The 18,584-nt window shown below is 44.3% G+C and overlaps 1 protein-coding gene across 2 annotated transcripts in view; it reads right to left on the bottom strand.

The window, feature by feature from the left end:
- The window catches only part of DEAF1 (DEAF1 transcription factor), a 364,344-nt gene that overhangs the window by 318,663 nt on the left and 27,097 nt on the right, over window positions 1–18,584 (bottom strand). The window lies entirely within an intron of this gene.

Genomic DNA, 18,584 nt, shown 5'->3' with positions numbered 1-18,584 from the left:
GCTCTCCTGGCACCAAGACATTCAAAGTCCTTTCCACAGTGACAAGGGTTCCTTGATGAAAGTTTCTAAGGAAACAGTCAGATGGCGTTGGATCACAGTTCTGAATTGCTGCTCTCACACCACAAAACCTGATTTTCATTTAAAAAGGCAATACTTTTGAGGCTGTGAATGCTATAACAGTGAAACGGCAGTGAGTAACCTAAGCTCTCACCTGCGTTTGGCTGGAGACTCCACCCTGAGACGGTCTGCTCCTCTGTCTCCCCTTGGTATAAAGCACTCGTCTGATGCCTGGGCAGACGACAGAGCCACTCACTTCGCCTCATTGGACTTGTGATACCCCGTGCCTTGATCTGCTTTGATTTTGTCCAGTGGAGCTCACGGGAGAGCGCTTGGCTTGGTGATGTGTACTACCAGCCTCGATCCGGAACCCCTGGCATCCTGAGCCAGGTGGCAGTTGCTTCCGGTAGGATGTCTTGAGTAATGTGATGAATACAGGGACTTTGTCCCTTCTCCCCAAAGATGATCCACCCCCTCTGGGACTAGGCAGGTGAGTCCACTCTGCATAACACCCCCCAGGTAACAGGGCAAGCAGGATCTAACTGGGGGTGTCATCCACAAGGAAACCCCAAGTAAAGCTGTTACTACATCTCCCTTTAACCAAGAGTTCTAAGCACTTGTTGGATATATGGGGGTTGAGCTGTACCATAATGTGCAGGCCTCTTTAAAGGTGACTGGCTTGGTTTTGGACCTGGTTCTGTTACGCCACATCTCTGAATAATAGAACCAATGATGTTTACTAAGGAACTTACTGAGTCCCATGCAGAAGAGGAGAGACAGCCTGAGGGCGAAATACAGAAGTCTGCGCTGGAGCACAAATGAGCGGACATCTCCCATCCAGAAGGAGCATGGGGGCAGGAACACACAGAGAATGTGGTAGAAAGCTGCAGAGCCAGAGGATCACTTAACTGCCGAACCGATGAAGAAGCAAGTCACTGCCAGAGTAACATACCAGCATCCAATCGTCTGGACGCCGACGTTCTCTCGGTCGCAGGCAGGAGAACCGAAAGAAGAAACCTGATTGCAAAGACACCAGGGTCGCAGTTCCGCAGCAAAGGGAGAAGCTGGCTTCCCCACCGGACACACAGCGGCAGCAGAACAGGTACTCGGCAGTCAGGGGATGTGGGTGGAGAGTGGTGAGAATTCCAGACAGCCTGAGAATACCCCACGAGGGGGTGAGCGCAACCAGAGAATCAGAAAGCCATAAGGGCCAATCAATTCTGAGAATACCCCACAACGGGGCAAACACAACCAGAGAATCTGACGGCCTAAAAGCCCAAACAGCACACGAGGGGCTGAACCTGAGAATACCCACCAAGGGGGTGTACGCAACCAGAGAACCCGACGGCCTGAAGGGCCAAACCACCAATGAGGCGTTGACCCTGAGAATACCCCACGTGGGGGTGAAAGTTATACAGTATCCAGACCACCTGAAGGGTCAGATAGCCCATGCTAGACAGAGACGAGAAAAAAACAGAAGCGATTGTAAGACACAGTAAGGGGTGAACAGGAGACTGTATATAAAAGCAGAACAATCAAGGCTTATCACTATTGTAGTTGCAACCAAGTAACAGTATTAGAGAAGCATCTACTCTAATGTGGAGATGTACTTTTGGAACTGATAAGAACATTTGCATGGAAGTCCCGATCAACCTTCTCTTAAAGACGAGGAAGACTTGAAGGGCCTAACTGTGAACTTTAACAGCAGGGCACAGCCTGGGGGGAGAGAGAGAGAGAACTATAGACACAATTGGGTGGGGTCAGAAACCAGCCACCAGAAGCGAAGTAGGTGGGAGCAAACTTACTTAGGCTAAAACAATGCCGTTTAGTTTATTAGTGGTAGGGATACAACATAGGATAGAACATGTTTGGACAGAGGTCAGAATTTCTGTGAGACATCTTGACGAGCACATGTTTGTTGTTTTCTTTGAAGTTAGGAAAACCCATCATTGTAGCTACAGGGATAGACTTGTTGACAGACAATGTTATTCTATGTCTGACTTAGCACAGAAATGACTACACAGTGCTTCGACAACCACATTGGTCGTCTTTAAGGAGACAACTGGGTTTTCATGCCTAACCAGAAAGGGACCACTTTCTGATAAGGGTACAAAATCTGAATAATTATTTTGCAAAGCGCCTCAGACTTGCTCTGCCGATGCCTGGTCGAATATGCAGCAAATGATCAGTGCTAGGTAACTCCACATGCACAATTCAAAATAGCTTTACAGCTTTCCAAATGTACCATACTCCCAATACGGACTCAGTACTGGAAACAGCGACTACTGTATCCACACTTAAGACCAGTTGTGATGATAACCCTACAAACAATGATCTCAAACAGCTGATAATGGAGGGTAATAAACAAATGACATTTCAAATTGATACTCTTTTGCACAGTGGAGCCCTGATTCGCCAATATATGGATACGTTTAGAGATAAGCTTGGGGAAAGAACCAGAGATGTGGAACAACAGGTGTCGGCAATGAAAGGTACTGTCACAACCACCTCACAGGAGATTTCATCGCTGCAGAACATTTATGCAGAAATACAATGGAAGGTCACGGTTTTGGAAGACAACAAAATACACCTCCTGGGGCTTGCTGATGTAACTGAACAGAATGACATCGAAAAATGTCTTGAGAACTTCCTTCCCGACCTGCTACCGGATTCTGAGGAATTTCACTGGCTGGTTATACAGACAGGGTGCATAATATTCCCTTGCAGAAATTCATCCCAGGGACCCCTCCAAGAGCAATTATTATGATGTTTCTCTGCTACGAAGATAAGATCTGGATAGTGGCCACAGCAACAGAACATGGAGAAATGATTTATAATGGTCCATGGCTGTCTTTATATCCGTACTATAGTGTGGCAACACGGAAACAAAGGGAAACCTGCAGAGGAATGAGGAAACTGCTTGTGAAAGGAATCTAAAATATGCACGGCTGAGGAGTAGAGACATCTTTTCACTGATCTTTGCTCAGCTCTACAGTTTATCGAAGCCCTTCCAAAGTGATCTCCAAATAACATTATGGATCTCAAATGATATATTCCATAATGGAACAAGTTATCCATTACACTATATACTCTCTTTCCATTCCGTCCCAATTTGCATTTGGGCTTGACCGATATCCTTTCTACAAATAGTGCAGTCAGCGACCTCAGAGAATGGTAACCCTTTAGGATGCCCGAATACCTCCCTCCTAACCGTCTAGGCATTAGGGTTAGTGTTGTCGCTGCGCTTCGATTGTGCTGCTATGAACCACCTCTGCCTGTAATTTACCTATGGTGGGGTTGTACGTTTGGGATGGTGTGCCTTCTCTCCTTTTTGTTGTTAGTTACACCGTCTTTGCTTCCAAAGATGAGAATCAGAAGCACAGGTGGGAGAGGAAGTTCAGTTTCTATTGTTTTTAGTTTGATCAACTCGACCGATAGACACTTGTATTTGCAACAAAAAAACTCCACTATTCAAGGTGAAATTGATATGTCTTTATATAACCGTACGCAGACGAACAGTGATATTAAATGCATGACATGAAACATTTGAGGCATCAATGGAGTAGTCTTGAGGCACAGGGTAATCTCTTATTTAAAAAGACAGAGTTACAATATCTATGCTACAAGAAACTCACCTGACAGGTGATGAGCATGTCAAACTACATACAAATATGAAAGGGCATCTATGCATCTCTTTTTCTTATGCTGCACAGGGGTGGCAATATTGCTATCCACAACAGCCATATTGGCCTGGAAATGCAATACTCCAATTACTTAGGCAGCTATATAGATATAGAGAGGCTAAATAGGTTGTGAAAAAGCATTACTACATAACGTCTAAGTGACAATTATTGATGACACTGTGTTCTTCACCAAAATGTCACAGCTATTGCTAGACCAGAATGACTGCATGGCCATCTGGGGGGATTTTAATTGTATTTTAGACATCTGATTAGAGATTCCAGGTATGTGATATCTGGAGGTAGCTGCATGGTAATGAATCAGGTGTCATCTGATACTGATCACAAGTTCACAATACCTTTTCGCGTGATAGGATTATAAATCAACAACTATGACGCTCACAAAGTATTAAGTGCTGAGTACTTAAAGGCCTTGCAAATTCTTAAAAATCCCACTAGACCTGCAGGGCGAGTTCCTCCTTTTACATACTCGACCTAAGAGAAATTCACTTGCCCCAAGGTGACTGGGGACAAAATATTTACCAGTACTTTTCGTAAAGTGGGGCATGTCGCTATAAGCACACTTCATATTTGCTGAAATGCTCTCAAGCATGCACAGTGAAACCTGTATTTGCTATTTACTGCAAAGTATGCTTGCAGTAAATTAAAAATATGTTTCTAACATCCCCATACTCGCCAGCAAGGTTGAGTATCATGCAAATGGTACTCGCCCTGTATAAAAACTACCCGCCAATGCCAGTGGGCTAGTAGAGTTTGATCTAAGACAGGGCTTGCAAAATCTATCTGTTCACTCACCTCTCCTGATAAAAATTGCATTGGGTAAAGTAGACAATCCTATAACGTGCCGGAGATTACAATCCTCTTCATTAACCAGACATAGCATACGCCCGCATGCAGTGCTCCAGTTATTTTACTCTCTTTAGTTGGGAGTAAAATGATTTTTAGGGAGTAAAAATGTAAGTCCAATTCCCAATGGGAGTGTTTTATATGCGGGTAAAAATATGTTTTAATGGGAAAACGGAAATGATTTTGAAATAATTATTTCTTTGCACCTATTTAGTCATGCACATATAAAAATACAGGTTTACGTCTTCCCATCAGGCAGTAATAATAGTAGTTTCTTCCTTTGGTACTATGTGAACTTCTGGCCAAACATATCCATGGAGCTTTGTTGGGAGTATTTTTACACCCTATGATTATTTTTAGGGAGTAGGGCTGCCCACATGGTATGGAACGAGATTCAAGATTATTTTACAATCAATGAGGAGTCTGTTGGCTCTGCCTGCACTCTATGGAAAACTTTTGAAGTAAGAGTGTAGGCTTCTGAATGTCCAGGTCATGGGGAATCAAACATAATCTGAAACAGAGAAATGGCAAAACTGGATGATAAAAATTAAGATATTGGACAGACTACTCCATTCTGACCCCACTGTCCTGAAACAGCAACATGATTCACCAGTTGGTGTAAATCAGGACGAAGGCAGACTTAGTAAGTTTGAATTCCAAGGTACACAAGATTCCAATACGAATTTGGTGATAAAGCTGGAAAATCATCAGCTTGGATAACCACAAACTTGTGTGACAATAAAACCAATCACTAAAATAGAAGTCCCAGACAGAAACAGCATTTTTGGCCCATATGGGTTCAATGACACAATGATACATTTAAATTCTACTATTCATCACTATCCACTGCAAAGACCACACAAGATAGTGGAAAGATTGAAAAATTTTTGGACAGGAGGATCACATTACCTTTCTTGCATCATGCTGAAACAGATTAGCTGGAGGTACCAAGTACTACTTCGGATATACAGTGGGCCATAGCTAAATTACCGAGAGGTAAGGCTCCTGGTCCCGATAGGCTACCAGTATAGATCTACTCCCTTTTGACGACCTACTAATTGTCATATCTGCACAACATGCATACAGAATTATTAGCAAATGGGGTTTTGCCGCCTTCCCTTAGGGAAGGCTATGATTATACTTTTATTAAAGCCTGAAATGCAAGAAACTAAGTGCGGATCATACAGACCTTTTATTTTCATTAATACGGACATAAAAATACAAAGCAAAATTCACGCAAATAGAATATCATGAGTTGCTCCTAGGATAATGAATGAAGATAAGTCTGATTTCATACACGATAGAAATACCACAATGAACTTTAGGAGACTTTTCATGACACTTGATCTTGTCCTTTCTAACCCAGCAGACATTACCCTGGCCAGTTTAGATGCTGACAAGGCCTTTGTCGCTGTGGATTGGGAGTTTATGTTCGCCTTTATCAAAGGTTTGGTTTTGGACCGCAGACACGGAATTGGATAGCTTTATTGTACAATAATCCCATCGCCAGAGTGCAGACAAATAACATTATTTCAGATAAATTGAATATTGGGAGAGGCACCTGGCAAGGCTATCCCCTCTCGCCTTTATTATTTACCCTTATTATAGAATTGTTAGCATGCAAGCTCTGGCCATCCATCACTAATTAAGGTGCATCTACAACCAAAATGAAGCATATAGTTTCACTACATGCAGATGATCTGCTTTATATATTCAGAAACCCAGCGATACTGTACCCAACGATCATAGAACAGTACTGTGAGGTATCCGGTCTCCAGATCAATTGGGCAAAGTCTGTATTATATCCACTGCCTGGATCCCTGTTTGATGAGCCAGTTGACCCATCCCTGAAAGTCTCTACACACTTGTTTATATACCAATGCATGATGGTAAATGCAGATTTTGACATAGTGTACCAGGAGAACCTGGGTAAAGCTCTGTCTAATTTGGACAATTTGATTTGTATGTGGTCTAACCTACCGATATCGCTTATGGGAAAAATAGTGATTTCTAAAATGATTATGCTCCCAAGCGCTTATATTTATTTCAAGTAATGCCAATGATAATTCAAATTTTGTATTTTAGATTAATATGCAAATTACTACTTAAACTGCTAATGGTGTGCAGCGGTTAGCGCTGTCAACTCTATAAAAAAACAATTAAGCTGAACGATTGGGTGTTCCAGAACTCGAATTATATTACCATGCAACACAGTTACAGCATGCTTAATCCCGGAGGGGTGAAATCTTACTCGACTTACGTGGTAAAATGGTGCAGAACTACACTACAGACCTCCCATTACTGAACCTATTGTGGGAAGATAAATCCATGACTAAAACGCCCCCTACATCGATCAATACAATCCATCACATATGATCTAATCTGACAACACACAGAAAGGTAGCATCCACAGTGCCATATGATATTTCTCAATAGTACATTTTGTGGACCATCGGGTGAATCTCGCTGAGAAACCTTGGGATAAACAAGGTTTTGAGACATTAGGTCATTTATACGCTGACAGCGTTGTGACCCATTTTCAAGAGTTTTGCAAAAAATGGAACCTGCACAAGGTACAATTCTTGAAATGCGCTGGAATCATTGCAATGATCTGTAAAACCTGGGCTTTGCTTCCCAATTTACCACCCAAACACAATGAAGTAACACCATTGAAATATTATCAACCGAAAAGGGAAAATCTCCCCCAGTTATCTGCCTCCCATGGGGGCTGCCCTCTCCTACTGATTACGCTTATCATGTGCATCCTGCTGGTGCGCCTCCCAGTCATGCAAGTCTTTTCCCAAGACTTTAACTAGTTAGAGGAGAGCTTCCTTCTGGAGCTGTACCTCAAATGTACGTCTCTAGCAGTGAAAGAGGGCTTGGAACCTTTGTAGGTTTCGTCCAGAGGTTCGAAGGACCACATGGGGCTCGGTTGCCTTGAGAAGAGATGCTTCTCCTGTCCAATTATGGTGTCAAAGGTGCTGGAATTATCCTCTTCTGCTGAGCCCTAGACTGTTCGTAATGAGCCTTAATTCACTATAGGAACTGCAGCTATTCTCTACAGAATAACTCCCTTCCTTGTGTAGGGAAATGTTCCTAGCCTCTGGTTCTCAATCTAGACACATATTTGTTATGATTTGCTCAGGTATATCTGGCATACCCTTGCTATTGGAGTTATGAGGGAACAATTTAAGAAGTGGCTGATCCACAGACTTAATTGACGACTCCTCCAAAAGATGGGTGCCTCCTTTAGCTGACATGGGCAATATATTTTCTGAGTTCATTGACGAGTCATCTTCGACTTTCGTTGTATACATAGGTTTTGTTGTGACCAGTGTTTTCCTTACTGTCATCTCATTTCCCATCGACGGCGCATAATGTTGAGGATGACTTGACTATTGAAGGTTCTTTGTTCGTGGACAGTTCTTTAATCGTAGTAAATAGTGGCTCGTCCATCAATTAAATCCTGTCCGTTGGCAGTCATTTGGACCTGACCTCGGAAAACAAAGCTATTCCCGAGATGCACCGCAATTGCTTTTTTTGCATTTTTTGGACTCATCTCTAGATTTGAATATAGATTGACAAGCGATAATCCAAAACATCAGCAATATAAGGATTGTTCAGCTCAGTGATTTTTTCACAGTATTACGTTAGGACAGGAATGACTCTGTCCTTTCATCTTTATTATCACTTATTGCTTTTCCACTCGTTTTCTACTTTTCTCTTTTCCTATCTGGTTGTTTCCCCTTCCTTTTTCCTCCATTTCTCTGGTTAAAGCCTACACCTTAGTGATTATTGAACATGAATATATAGATTTTTGTTTCTTTCCTTGATTCACAACCTAATTGCCAATAATATTTTTTTTGTTCCTTGTATTTATTTACACTACTTATATGCTGGTTGTCTTTATTGTATGTTTTGCTTGCATATCATCATTTAGCAGTCATTCTACTCATTTGTGCAACCAAATACAGAATCATTTTAATACTTTTCTGTCTCTCTGGTGTTTTCTTTTCTTTGTCAAAGGAATAAATGTGACCTGCATTAATTTACTTATTGTTAGATGGAGGGTTGGCAAGAAGAGGTTACCAAATTGTTTTAACCCGTCTGCTTTAAAACCCGTGGCACAGCAATACTTCCCTTTTTCTGATTTATAGTCATTTGGACGTGACCTATCCGTAGATAATGATGCCTCTGGTACCACTGACAGTGTTCTCTCTGTTAACAAGTGATGTTTGTGAGGGATCGATACCTCTGATGGGTAAAAGCCTGAAGTTTCTGATGCTGTTTCTTATCCAATGATGAGAGGACCCCGTGGACTAGAAGCCCTTACAACTTTAACAACTTGTGGCTTTTCTTTACCAAAACATGCTCTTTATGGCAATGAACGGATTACTTTGCCCATGAAAACAACAAGATTAATTTATGATAGACAATCTATGTAACAAAATATTTAATTGCATGTAAAAAGAAATTGCAAAAATAGTTTTGAACCACTTAAAGCTCTTTAAAAACATACAGAAAGCAAACAATTATTTAACAACAAAGACATTAATTGAAAGTATACATTTATATTGTGACCACCTAAGAACAGCTTGTACGAACACCAACTGTCATACGACATAGGATATGCAACAGATTCCATTCTAAATTACTGATTAAATGTTGGGCGATATGCCTCACGTCTTTTCAATTGCAGTGGAACGTTTTTCATCATTGTTATAAAGATGTTTTAAAGATGTGTTTTACAGGTAAATTAATGTTCCATAACTCATGTGGCATGACAGTGATATGTCTATAAGGTGGTTGCAAAATGAATTTCTACTTTACATGTTTTGTAATAATTGCTTGCATTCTGTATGTTTGTAAAGAGCTTTAACTGTCTCAAAATTATTGTGTAAGAAAGTTTTATAAACAAACAAAAAAAATCTGCTCTCAACACTGGCTCCTTCAACTTTATTTGCTCCCCCCCTTGCTTCTCTGCTCTCTCCACTGTTTTATTCTTTGTTCCCCTCCCCTCTCCCCTCTCTCCTCATCCCCCCCATTACTTTTTCTCTGCACTTGCTCTATCGGAATTGTCTCTGGACCTAATATGATGGTTAAAATCAATTGAGGGGAGGAGCGCCGCGAGGCGAAGCCGCAGAGCGAAGGCCGTGAGAAAAGGCCCGCTCCTCTCTTTGCAGCTCCGCTGCTAGCTGGCATCAGGAGACCTCCGCCGCACCAGGATCCAGCTGATCTGCCTCCCCGTGCAGGAATCAGCAGTCGGAGCGGCCCCCCTGCCCACGAGGCCATGTACGACAAGATGGCCATCGCCACCATCACCAAGGAAACAAAACAACAAAGAGCCCCACAGCGCCCTCATAGGCTCCCACACCTCTGCAGGCCCTCCCCTCATGCTTTAATATAGGGGAGGCGCGCCGCGAGGCGAAGCCGCAGAGCGAAGGCCGTGAGAAAAGGCCCGCTCCTCTCTTTGCAGCTCTTCGCTGCTCGACGATGCCACAGGGAGGTAAGACCCCTGTTTCAGTATACCAATTAGTACTCACCGAAATCCGCAGCCCTTCTGACAGAAATTCCCGCCTCTGTGCACGTACGCTAAAGGACACTCATCACTCAGTCCAACCCAGCCTCACCTCAAGGCTACGCCGCCTCCGGGCAAGACTACCGCCCGCAACACCGGACCTTGTCCCTAGCCCCCCCGCTCCCCCCCACCTTGTCCACAAAAAGCCTGTACTCACCCATCCCTGGCAACCGCATGAACGCATACTCGTGCTCCCGCCGTGCCCACCAGCAATGTAACATCCCTTCACTTCCGGTCATGGACAAGTCCACTTCCTTTATGTTCAGAGAAAAAACAGAGCTGCGCACCACCGCCGCAAACCTCCATGGATCACTCAATAATGTTAAATCCCATACCAGCGCATCTAAGCCCGCTATCAGGTCTGTAGCCACAGCTAGGTCTGCACCTACTACTGTTGATATGCACTGCACTGCTGTTGTGCCTGTACCTATTGTTGATATACCCTGCACTGCTGATGTGCCTGTACCTATTGTTGATTGCCATGTACTGCTGTTGTGCCTGCGCCTATTGCTGATATGCCCTGTGCTGCACCTGTACCTACTGTTGATATGCCATGCACTGCTGATGTGCCTGCGCCCACTGCTCATATGTCCTGCACTACTGATGTGTCTGCACCTACTGTTGACATGCCCTGCACTGCTGGTGTGCCTGCGCCCACTGCTCATATGCCCTGCTCTACTGATGTGTCTGCGCCTACTGTTGACATGCCCTGCACTGCTGGTGTGCCTGCGCCCACTGCTCATATGCCCTGCTCTACTGATGTGTCTGCGCCTACTGTTGACATGCCCTGCACTGCTGGTGTGCCTGCGCCCACTGCTCTTATGCCCTGCACTGCTGTTGTGTCTGCTCCCACTGTTGATATGCCCTGCACTGCTGTTGTGTCTGCACCCACTGTTGATATGCCCTGTGCTGCGCCTGTAACCACTGTTGACATGCCCTGCACTGCTGATGTGCCTGTGCCCACTGTTAATATGCCCTGCACTGTGCCTGCGCCCACTGCCAACCCCCTTCCTGCAGCCCCCCTCAAATGCGCCCTGATTAACTGCAGATCCCTCACTGCCCATTCCCTTGATATCAATGATCTCATCATTCACAACAACCTGGACCTACTATTCCTCAGTGAAACCTGGCTTTCCGATGTCTCAGGACCTGCCCTCGCCCTAGCTATCCCGCAAGGATATCTCATCTACGGACGAGACCGCTCCTCCCACAGAGGTGGAGGGGTTGCCGTCATTGCCAAAAATTCCCTCTCTATTGGGACAATCCAAAAAAACCTTGACGATAGCTCCGACTACCTCCTCTTAAAACTTAAGCTCTCCCATAACTGCACCATAGCAATCCACCTCATTTATCGCCCTCCAGGCATCTCCTATGAATTCCAAGAAGCCCTCACCCATTCAATCACAAACAACCTCAAGAAATCATCTAAAATCCTGCTCCTCGGTGACTTCAACTTGGGCCTTAACGACCCCAAAGACACCCACGCCAAAGCCTTAAAAAAAACGCTATCCACCCTTGAGTTCACACAGAGCATCTCGAGCCCCCCCCACTCAAAAGGCCGTACCCTTGATTGGGTCGCTCAACACAACTGCCCAATCAGCCCCACCCTAATCACGCCTCTGCCATGGACCGATCACCATCTCATTTCCTTCAACATCAACACCTCTAGAGACTCTCAACCTCCCACTACACCTCTTCCAGCTGCCCTCACGCGCAGTGCCAAACTCCTCACCCACGACAACCTCTTTCAGCACCTCAATGTACCTGCACTGCTCCCCCCTTTCGTGAATGACCCAGTTATCCTCGACAACGACTTCAGAAGGGTCCTCTCCCAGGCCGTTAATGTGGTAGCTCCCCTCACTCTTAAGAAAGAAAAGAAAACTAAACACTGCAATGCCTGGTTCACCCAGGACCTCTTACAGATGCGAGGGAAAAATCGAGCGGCACTGACCACCTGGCGCAATAACCCAACAGAAGCCACCCATCTAGCATTCAAAACCTCTTCTAAACTCTACAAAGCTGCCATTACTGAAGCTAAGGCAACGTCATTTAATGCCAGAATCTCCTCTGCTAAATCAGGAAGCCGTGAAATCTTCTCCATATTCAGAGAACTGGAGACACCCCCTTCCCCACCCTCTCCAGTAGTGAAGGATGGATCCTGGTGCAATGCGATCCAATCTGCAATGCTTAATAAACTTGAAACCTTACAAACCAAAATACTCAATCACCAAAAGGAGATCTCCAAGCTAATAACCAGCAGTCAATCCATTCCACCGACCAAGCTTCCTAACCCCTCCCCCCAGTTTGATTTTAGAGACGTAAGTGTCTCAGAGGTCATCTCTCTCCTCCAAACCATCAAACCGTCCAATTGCAAGGGGGATGTATTTATTTTTATTTATTTGTATTGCGCTGGTAGCTCGCAAGCTTCGGGGCGCAGAGACAGGAACAGGAGAGACAAGTGACGGATAACATACACGAAGCACAAGACCCTAGAGCAGATATAGAACTGGGCAGGAAGTATTATATGTTTTACTTAAAGATGTAAGTTTTCAATTGTTTTCGGAAGTGTTGGTAGTTGGCTTCCATCCTTATCTGGCCCGGGAGGTTGTTCCAGAGGCCTGCTACAGTGACAGGGAAGGATTTGCCCGCTCCGTTTTTGAGTCTGAAAGGGGCTGTCGTAATCAGTCCTTGTTCGGCTGATCTTAGCTCTCTGGAGGGCTGATATGGGATGATTTTACTTCTCATGTAAGCTGGAGCTTTTCCATATATACATCTGTGTGTAAGCGTGAGTGACTTAAATTGGACTCTTTCTTCGATTTTTAACCAGTGTAGTCCTTTCCTGGCTTCGCTAATGTGCTGGTTCCTAGATATTTGTTTGATGATTCTCACTGCATTGTTTTGCAGGACTTGGTAGCTGTGGTAACAGTTTTTGTTAGAACCCAGTATTAACGCGTTGCCGTAATCGAGGTGAGAAAGAATTGTGGCTCTTGCGATCGTGGCGCCGTTTTCCTCCGATAGGTAGGGTCTAATGGCTTTCAATAAGCGGAGGTGGTAGGAGCATGTTTTTTTCACATAAAGGGTTTGAGCCTCGGATCCCAGGGATGCTTCTAACATCATCCCCAAGGTTTTAACCTTGTTAAGGACTTTGATTGGAGTGTTTTTGATGGTAAAGGTGTTATATGCAGGGTGGAGCTTGGATCTGACCAAATTGGAACCAAAGACCATGAGCTCGGTTTTATTGCCATTTAGACACATCCAATTTTGGTCCATCCATTTCTCTACTGCTTTGTACACTGTGTCAAGTTTTTTGTTGTCCTTTTGATGGTCTCCACTTAGTTCTATTACCAGCTGAGTGTCATCAGCATAATTGGTAAAGAACGTGTTGATGTTATCAAGGACTATACATAGAAACCTGAGGTATATGTTGAACAGGAGTGGGGACATGCTAGCACCCTGGGGGACTCCGCATGTAATTTCTTTTTCTATTGAAAATGAATTTCCCCAATGGACTCTAGATGTTCTATTTTGTAAGAAGGACATGATCCAGCGTATTGCTTTGTCTGAGCAGTTTGCTGTTTCTTTTAGAGCGGACTTAAGTTGTGGTCTAGTAAGTCAAAAGCCGCGCTCAGATCTAAAAGTATTAGCAGGCCGGCTTTTCCCTGATCAATAATGTTGAGCATCTTGGTCTGTAAATCCAGCATAGCTGTTTCTGTGCTATGTGCTGGTCGAAATCCTGACTGTTGATGGTGGAGGAGTTCTGAGCTTTCTACATGTTCCTGAAGTTGTGTGGTGGCAATGATTTTAAGTATAAAATTGCAGTTAGTTATGGGCCTTAGGTTTTTTGGGTCCCTTTGGTCTAGGTTAGGTTTTTTTACAAGGGGCGTGACCGTTACCCTTTTTATGCTTTTTGGTACATTTTGATCACGGAAGGATGTGTTTATTACTTTAGTTAGAGCTGGTGCAAAAATGGCTGGATGGTCTAGGATCAGGTTGGCCGGGAGTATGTTTTCGGCGCACGTGGTGGATTTCATGGATGCTAGGGTTTTTATCATGTCATTGGTAGTGATGGGATGGAACTTGAATTGGGTCGTCTGGTGTACACGTTCCTCTGGTGTGTCTTTAGTGGGTGACTTAGAGGCTGCTTGGGATTTGGCTATGATGTCCCTGGCCTTATTAATTTTTTATTAAAGAATGCAATCTGTGTTGCGTTGCATTCTTCTTGGGTGGGCGAGAAGGCAGGGATTATGCCTTTTGGCTTATCAATGGATTTCAATATATTGAAAAGTTTGTTGGTGGAGTTGGCTGCTACTGAAATCTGTTTATCGTAGTAGTTTTTCTTAGCCTCAATTATCATTTCTTTGTAAATTTTCTCGCTGATTTTCCAGAGAGATTTATTTTCTATCGTGGGTTTTTTTCTCCATTCATTTTCCCTTTTCCTTTTAAGCTTCTTCTGTTCGAGACGTTCCTCTGTGTGCCCAGCGCAAGTAATTAAAGACTGTGCCCCCTCACTAGCCCCTATCATAACCGCATTCATCAATGCCTCCTTTCACTCTGGCGAAGTCCCACCAAATCTAAAGGAAGCCTGGGTTCGCCCGCTCCTCAAAAAAGCCTCACTTGATCCAGCCATCCCGACAAACTACAGGCCAATCACCACTGTCCCCTTCCTACTGAAAATTCTGGATAAAGCGGCCTACCTGCAAATACAGACATTTCTAGAGAACAACCATCTCCTTGGCCTTAGGCAATCAGGGTTCAGGCCACGGCATGGAACCGAAACAGCTCTCCTTGACCTGAAGAATCAAATTGATGACCTCAGAGACTCAGGCAAGCCTGCACTCCTCTTGCTCCTCGACCTGTCGGCAGCATTTGACTTAGTCAACCACAAAACTCTCTGCCAGCATCTATCCTCAATAGCTAACTTCTCAGACAATGCCTGCAAATGGATAGAATCATTCTTAAAAGACAGATCTATGAAGGTCTTCTCAGACTCCTCTTCTGCCGACCCCAGCACCATCAAATGTGGCGTCCCGCAAGGCTACTGCACGGCCCCCAGCCTTTACAACCTCTTTACGAGGCCCCTGTTCAAAATCCTTGACTCCATGGGCATCTCGTATACAAATTATGCGGATGACACCCATGTACTTATCCCCCTCTCAGGTGATTACGCATCTGACCAAAATACCTTAAACTCAATCTACTCAACAATTGAAACTTGGATGGCAGAAAACTGGCTCTGCCTTAATAGTGACAAAACTGAGCTCCTGCTGGTTGGCTTGCCGTCCACCCTAAATAAACTGAACAAACAGTACTCCTCCTTTGTCATAGACAGTATCCCCATCACTGTTTCCCAGTCCATCAAAACCCTTGGAGTGTACCTTGAACCTGACATGTCCATGAACAAACAGGTCAATGCCATAACCTCCACATCCGCCTACTACTCCAAACTCATCAATGCGACCCGACCATTCCTGTCCCAACAAAACTGTCTCACGATCGCTAGAGCCATCATTGGTTCGAGACTCGACTATTGTAATGCCCTATTCATTGGTACCACTGCCAAGAATATAGCCAAACTCCAAACTGTTCAGAATAACGCGCTTAGAGCCGCCACAGGCCTCTCGCGCAAAGACCATATCTCTGAACTCAGAAGACAAGTCCACTGGCTTCCTGTCAAGCAAAGAATTATCTTCAAAGCCCTCGCCTTGACTCACAAATGTCTCCATGACAACCTTGCTCCTCCTTACCTAAGCAGCAGGATCACCAAACCCGTCTCTCAAAAACCATCTAGATTACAATACTCTAACCTCCTGTCTGTCCCGAGGACTTACAAAGCACATGCGGGCGATTCCAGCTTCCCTTCAGTTGCCCCTACCCTTTGGAATGCGCTCCCTCCGCACCTCAGAGCCATTGAATCCCACACTGTATTCCGCCAAGCCATCAAGACTAACCTCTTTGTTTGAGTTCTCAAAACCTACCTGCAATGCACTGTAACATGTAACTACCGAAATGTTTTCAAGTATTTTTCTAGGGCGGCTTCACTGTAACCCTCAAGTAAGCAATCTTAACCTCTGCTCCAGCGCCTCGATGTCTGCGGGCTGTTTGTGCGCTTTACAAATTCAAATAAATAAATAAATAAATTTGTCTCCTCCCACCCTTTACTTGTTACTCCTCCACCCCCCACACCTCTCCGGCACTGCATGAGGTGTCGTAGGGGCTAGTGCAATGGTTGCTGTTTTGTTCCTCTCCCTCCTTTCTCCTCCCCTCTCCATCACCTTGTGTGATTCTCGGGAGATGTCACCAGGCCTAGTGCAGTAATCGTCTGTCTGTTCCCGTTTCCCTCCTCTCTGTATCTTGGCACTTGCACTGTCTGGGGTGTCTGGGGTGTCGCTAGGCTGAGTGCGATGGTTAATCTTCACATTCTTGCTGTTCATGGCCTGTAGGCATGTTTTTGTGTTTTCCATTGTTCCCTCCCCTGTCGTGGGGCGCCTTGAAACGCATTGTGTGTGGGGGCTGTATAAATAAACTATCATATCATATCACTACGCTTACTCTCTACTCTACACCATCACACAATTAGAGTGCAGCTATACCCTTCGATCAATTCGGCCTAGCTTCTCACATACGAACACCATCCCATGAACACCTCATCATTCTAATAAAACGCAGCTATATCCCATGACAAACCGGCCTAGCTGCACACATAAGCGTCCCACAGACCTAACGCAGCCAGAACCCAGTCTTGGTGTCCACCCATCAGACTGCACACATTGAACCAATATCAATACCACACCTAATGCTAGGATGCAGCTACCATCAGGCAATTACATCAGCTGCACACTTAACTTGTGCACCCAAGCACCCTTCGACACCCTACTCTCTCAACTGACCTGGACTACGGTCCCATAGGGCATTCAACCTACCAGCGCTTTAAGGTCCTACCCATGATATATAGACCGCTATATAAATGCCAAATAACCTAACATACACATTGTATTTCACAATTAATATTTGTTCATTGATGGGTGGAGTAATCAGTTTGATGCTATAACATTTTTAGTCCTAGTTTAGTAGGCCAGTTGTATTCCTATATGTAAAAGCGGCACACTCACTCACGTTAGTGTTTTTGATGGATTATGCATTCCTGTACCTGCCTTCTCTTGTTGTTTAGTAGAAGGCTCCTGTCAAGAACACTTCTCCGTTTTATGCTTTTCTTCAGAGTGGGCTTGTTTCCTAGAGGGACTGGAACGCTCAGTACTTAACCTCCCACGAAGGCAGGGACTTTACTAACAGAGTCATCTCCCAAGGAAATTACCACACCTTCTCTTAAGCATATCAGGAGTTACCTACAATGGTCCCACAATATTTGTTAAGCAAAAGAGAGACCAATGATACAATCCTCTGGTGCCTGATCAGGATGAAAACAATAAATACAGTCTTCATGATTGTCCTTCAGAAATATATTTTTCAAGCAACAAATCTCACAATTCCTATATAAGGATTTTTACATGTTTCTAGGTCATTGGTTCTACCTCAGGTCCTGAATTGACAGTTACTTCACGATAATTTGCTATATATGCCTTAAGAATATCAGGAAGGAAAAATGACAGAAAAGTAGAGGAACAACCCTGTGAGCAAATTTCTCCAAATGGTGTACCACAATTCATGACATTTCATACATAGGTGAAGTGACAAGGTGAGGATTTCCTTACTCTAACGTGGTTAGAAAAATCTGAAGATGGCTCTTTGGCGGGGGGCTTAGGCTAGCCATCTCAATGATCAAGATCATAAGGACCAAAATGAGGTGGCAGCCTGCAATCTTTTTACTTCCTGATTATTGCCATTATAATGGCAACCAAGGATTCCTGGTCTGACGACTAGAAATTATTGTAGGCGTGTAACTAAGAAAGGCATTGTGTACAGGCGAATAATAAATAATCAATCAAAAACCCAGCACTGTGGAAATGGAGACAGTCCTTTTGTGGATTACCTCATCTATTGCAAACCTGGGTAGGGTGTTCATCCTAGACTGTACCTTTTGAGGGAGGCTCTGAACTTTTTGCTTTTGTCCCAATTGACTTCTTCGCTCTGATGACCTCATCAGGTGTGCCAAAATCACTGCCATTGCATCCTGCAATTCTATTGTTATGTTGGTATCAGGAGGTGGCAAGCAATGGCCCTGAAGCTATACTTCCTGCAAGTCGGTCAATCTCGTAGAATAAATAAATCACCATGTTCGGTTTTATTTCTTCAGTACATCATAGCAAGTGCTCCTCTGCATACTGTAATGTGGCCCTTGATCACAACAGCTATCTGCCCGCGTAACTGCCATTTTGTTTCCTCTGTGTCAGCTCTGCTCTCAACACTGGCTGCAGAAAGGCTGCCAGTGTGCAAGAAAAACACCT

This window comes from Ambystoma mexicanum, chromosome 11 (assembly GCF_040938575.1).
Source record: "Ambystoma mexicanum isolate Mex_15411 chromosome 11, UKY_AmexF1_1, whole genome shotgun sequence".
Classification (NCBI taxonomy): Eukaryota; Metazoa; Chordata; class Amphibia; order Caudata; family Ambystomatidae; genus Ambystoma; species Ambystoma mexicanum.
The sequence above is the reverse complement of the archived record's forward strand: the minus strand, read 5'-3'. Positions and strand labels throughout refer to the sequence as shown.